Genomic DNA, 6000 nt, shown 5'->3' on the forward strand with positions numbered 1-6000 from the left:
TATGGACAGTAATGATGCAGAGGCTTTAGGGACTGATATGGACAGAGGCTTTAGGGACTGATATGGGCAGAGGCTTTAGGGACTGATATGGACAGAGGCTTTAGGGACTGATATGGGCAGTAATGATGCAGAGGCTTTAGGGACTGATATGGGCAGAGGCTTTAGGGACTGATATGGACAGAGGCTTTAGGGACTGATATGGGCAGTAATGATGCAGAGGCTTTAGGGACTGATATGGGCAGTAATGATGCAGAGGCTTTAGGGACTGATATGGGCAGAGGCTTTAGGGACTGATATGGACAGAGGCTTTAGGGACTGATATGGACAGTAATGATGCAGAGGCTTTAGGGACTGATATGGACAGAGGCTTTAGGGACTGATATGGGCAGAGGCTTTAGGGACTGATATGGACAGAGGCTTTAGGGACTGATATGGGCAGTAATGATGCAGAGGCTTTAGGGACTGATATGGGCAGAGGCTTTAGGGACTGATATGGACAGAGGCTTTAGGGACTGATATGGGCAGTAATGATGCAGAGGCTTTAGGGACTGATATGGACAGAGGCTTTAGGGACTGATATGGGCAGTAATGATGCAGAGGCTTTAGGGACTGATATGGGCAGTAATGATGCAGAGGCTTTAGGGACTGATATGGGCAGTAATGATGCAGAGGCTTTAGGGACTGATATGGGCAGTAATGATGCAGAGGCTTTAGGGACTGATATGGGCAGTAATGATGCAGAGGCTTTAGGGACTGATGTGGGCAGTAATGATGCAGAGGCTTTAGGGACTGATATGGACAGAGCCTTTAGGGACTGATATGGACAGAGGCTTTAGGGACTGATATGGACAGAGGCTTTAGGGACTGATATGGACAGAGGCTTTAGGGACTGATATGGACAGAGGCTTTAGGGACTTATATGGACAGAGGCTTTAGGGACTGATATGGGCAGTAATGATGCAGAGGCTTTAGGGACTGATATGGGCAGTAATGATGCAGAGGCTTTAGGGACTGATATGGGCAGTAATGATGCAGAGGCTTTAGGGACTGATATGGGCAGTAATGATGCAGAGGCTTTAGGGACTGATGTGGGCAGTAATGATGCAGAGGCTTTAGGGACTGATATGGACAGAGCCTTTAGGGACTGATATGGGCAGAGGCTTTAGGGACTGATATGGACAGAGGCTTTAGGGACTGATATGGACAGAGGCTTTAGGGACTGATATGGGCAGTAATGATGCAGAGGCTTTAGGGACTGATATGGGCAGTAATGATGCAGAGGCTTTAGGGACTGATATGGGCAGAGGCTTTAGGGACTGATATGGACAGAGGCTTTAGGGACTGATATGGGCAGTAATGATGCAGAGGCTTTAGGGACTGATATGGACAGAGGCTTTAGGGACTGATATGGGCAGAGGCTTTAGGGACTGATATGGACAGAGGCTTTAGGGACTGATATGGGCAGTAATGATGCAGAGGCTTTAGGGACTGATATGGGCAGAGGCTTTAGGGACTGATATGGACAGAGGCTTTAGGGACTGATATGGGCAGTAATGATGCAGAGGCTTTAGGGACTGATATGGACAGAGGCTTTAGGGACTGATATGGGCAGTAATGATGCAGAGGCTTTAGGGACTGATATGGACAGAGGCTTTAGGGACTGATATGGGCAGAGGCTTTAGGGTCTGATATGGACAGAGGCTTTAGGGACTGATATGGACAGAGGCTTTAGGGACTGATATGGACAGAGGCTTTAGGGACTGATATGGACAGAGGCTTTAGGGGCAAATGTGGGCAGAGGCTTTAGGGACTGATATGGACAGAGGCTTTAGGGACTGATATGGGCAGAGGCTTTAGGGACTGATATGGACAGAGGCTTTAGGGACTGATATGGACAGAGGCTTTAGGGACTGATATGGACAGAGGCTTTAGGGACTGATATGGACAGAGGCTTTAGGGACTGATATGGACAGAGGCTTTAGGGACTGATATGGACAGAGGCTTTAGGGACTGATATGTGCAGAGGCTTTAGGGACTGATATGGGCAGAGGCTTTAGGGACTGATATGGGCAGAGGCTTTAGGGACTGATATGGGCAGTAATGATGCAGAGGCTTTAGGGACTGATATGGGCAGTAATGATGCAGAGGCTTTAGGGACTGATATGGACAGAGGCTTTAGGGACTGATATGGGCAGTAATGATGCAGAGGCTTTAGGGACTGATATGGGCAGTAATGATGCAGAGGCTTTAGGGACTGATATGGACAGAGGCTTTAGGGACTGATATGGACAGAGGCTTTAGGGACTGATATGGACAGAGGCTTTAGGGACTGATATGGACAGAGGCTTTAGGGACTGATATGGACAGAGGCTTTAGGGACTGATGTGGACAGAGGCTTTAGGGACTGATATGGGCAGAGGCTTTAGGGACTGATATGGGCAGAGGCTTTAGGGACTGATATGGACAGAGGCTTTAGGGACTGATATGGACAGAGGCTTTAGGGACTGATATGGACAGAGGCTTTAGGGACTGATATGGACAGAGGCTTTAGGGACTGATGTGGACAGAGGCTTTAGGGACTGATATGAACAGAGGCTTTAGGGACTGATATGGGCAGTAATGATGCAGAGGCTTTAGGGACTGATATGGGCAGAGGCTTTAGGGACTGATATGGACAGAGGCTTTAGGGACTGATATGGGCAGTAATGATGCAGAGGCTTTAGGGACTGATATGGGCAGAGGCTTTAGGGACTGATATGGACAGAGGCTTTAGGGACTGATATGGGCAGTAATGATGCAGAGGCTTTAGGGACTGATATGGACAGAGGCTTTAGGGACTGATATGGACAGAGGCTTTAGGGACTGATATGGGCAGAGGCTTTAGGGACTGATATGGACAGAGGCTTTAGGGACTGATATGGGCAGTAATGATGCAGAGGCTTTAGGGACTGATATGGGCAGGAATGATGCAGAGGCTTTAGGGACTGATGTGGGCAGTAATGATGCAGAGGCTTTAGGGACTGATATGGACAGAGCCTTTAGGGACTGATATGGGCAGAGGCTTTAGGGACTGATATGGACAGAGGCTTTAGGGACTGATATGGACAGAGGCTTTAGGGACTGATATGGGCAGTAATGATGCAGAGGCTTTAGGGACTGATATGGGCAGTAATGATGCAGAGGCTTTAGGGACTGATATGGGCAGAGGCTTTAGGGACTGATATGGACAGAGGCTTTAGGGACTGATATGGGCAGTAATGATGCAGAGGCTTTAGGGACTGATATGGACAGAGGCTTTAGGGACTGATATGGGCAGAGGCTTTAGGGACTGATATGGACAGAGGCTTTAGGGACTGATATGGGCAGTAATGATGCAGAGGCTTTAGGGACTGATATGGGCAGAGGCTTTAGGGACTGATATGGGCAGAGGCTTTAGGGACTGATATGGGCAGTAATGATGCAGAGGCTTTAGGGACTGATATGGACAGAGGCTTTAGGGACTGATATGGGCAGTAATGATGCAGAGGCTTTAGGGACTGATATGGACAGAGGCTTTAGGGACTGATATGGGCAGAGGCTTTAGGGTCTGATATGGACAGAGGCTTTAGGGACTGATATGGACAGAGGCTTTAGGGACTGATATGGACAGAGGCTTTAGGGACTGATATGGACAGAGGCTTTAGGGGCAAATGTGGGCAGAGGCTTTAGGGACTGATATGGACAGAGGCTTTAGGGACTGATATGGGCAGAGGCTTTAGGGACTGATATGGACAGAGGCTTTAGGGACTGATATGGACAGAGGCTTTAGGGACTGATATGGACAGAGGCTTTAGGGACTGATATGGACAGAGGCTTTAGGGACTGATATGGACAGAGGCTTTAGGGACTGATATGGACAGAGGCTTTAGGGACTGATATGGACAGAGGCTTTAGGGACTGATATGTGCAGAGGCTTTAGGGACTGATATGGGCAGAGGCTTTAGGGACTGATATGGGCAGAGGCTTTAGGGACTGATATGGGCAGTAATGATGCAGAGGCTTTAGGGACTGATATGGGCAGTAATGATGCAGAGGCTTTAGGGACTGATATGGACAGAGGCTTTAGGGACTGATATGGGCAGTAATGATGCAGAGGCTTTAGGGACTGATATGGGCAGTAATGATGCAGAGGCTTTAGGGACTGATATGGACAGAGGCTTTAGGGACTGATATGGACAGAGGCTTTAGGGACTGATATGGACAGAGGCTTTAGGGACTGATATGGACAGAGGCTTTAGGGACTGATATGGACAGAGGCTTTAGGGACTGATGTGGACAGAGGCTTTAGGGACTGATATGGGCAGAGGCTTTAGGGACTGATATGGGCAGAGGCTTTAGGGACTGATATGGACAGAGGCTTTAGGGACTGATATGGACAGAGGCTTTAGGGACTGATATGGACAGAGGCTTTAGGGACTGATATGGACAGAGGCTTTAGGGACTGATGTGGACAGAGGCTTTAGGGACTGATATGAACAGAGGCTTTAGGGACTGATATGGGCAGTAATGATGCAGAGGCTTTAGGGACTGATATGGGCAGAGGCTTTAGGGACTGATATGGACAGAGGCTTTAGGGACTGATATGGGCAGTAATGATGCAGAGGCTTTAGGGACTGATATGGGCAGAGGCTTTAGGGACTGATATGGACAGAGGCTTTAGGGACTGATATGGGCAGTAATGATGCAGAGGCTTTAGGGACTGATATGGACAGAGGCTTTAGGGACTGATATGGACAGAGGCTTTAGGGACTGATATGGGCAGAGGCTTTAGGGACTGATATGGACAGAGGCTTTAGGGACTGATATGGGCAGAGGCTTTAGGGACTGATATGGGCAGAGGCTTTAGGGACTGATATGGACAGAGGCTTTAGGGACTGATATGGGCAGTAATTATGCAGAGCCTTTAGGGACTGATATGGGCAGAGGCTTTAGGGACTGATATAGGCAGAGGCTTTAGGGACTGATATGGACAGAGGCTTTAGGGACTGATATGGACAGAGGCTTTATTAGGGACTGATATGGACAGAGGCTTTAGGGACTGATATGGACAGAGGCTTTATTAGGGACTGATATGGACAGAGGCTTTAGGGACTGATATGGACAGAGGCTTTATTAGGGACTGATATGGACAGAGGCTTTAGGGACTGATATGGGCAGAGGCTTTAGGGACTGATATGGGCAGAGGCTTTAGGGACTGATATGGACAGAGGCTTTAGGGACTTATATGGACAGAGGCTTTGGGGACTGATATGGGCAGTAATGATGCAGAGGCTTTAGGGACTGATATGGGCAGTAATGATGCAGAGGCTTTAGGGACTGATATGGGCAGTAATGATGCAGAGGCTTTAGGGACTGATATGGGCAGTAATGATGCAGAGGCTTTAGGGACTGATGTGGGCAGTAATGATGCAGAGGCTTTAGGGACTGATATGGACAGAGCCTTTAGGGACTGATATGGGCAGAGGCTTTAGGGACTGATATGGACAGAGGCTTTAGGGACTGATATGGACAGAGGCTTTAGGGACTGATATGGACATAGGCTTTAGGGACTGATATGGGCAGTAATGATGCAGAGGCTTTAGGGACTGATATGGGCAGTAATGATGCAGAGGCTTTAGGGACTGATATGGGCAGAGGCTTTAGGGACTGATATGGACAGAGGCTTTAGGGACTGATATGGGCAGTAATGATGCAGAGGCTTTAGGGACTGATATGGACAGAGGCTTTAGGGACTGATATGGGCAGAGGCTTTAGGGACTGATATGGACAGAGGCTTTAGGGACTGATATGGGCAGTAATGATGCAGAGGCTTTAGGGACTGATATGGGCAGAGGCTTTAGGGACTGATATGGACAGAGGCTTTAGGGACTGATGTGGGCAGAGGCTTTAGGGACTGATATGGACAGAGGCTTTAGGGACTGATGTGGGCAGAGGCTTTAGGGACTGATGTGGGCAGAGGCT

Source organism: Oncorhynchus keta, unplaced genomic scaffold, assembly GCF_023373465.1.
Source record: "Oncorhynchus keta strain PuntledgeMale-10-30-2019 unplaced genomic scaffold, Oket_V2 Un_contig_16860_pilon_pilon, whole genome shotgun sequence".
NCBI lineage: Eukaryota > Metazoa > Chordata > Actinopteri > Salmoniformes > Salmonidae > Oncorhynchus > Oncorhynchus keta.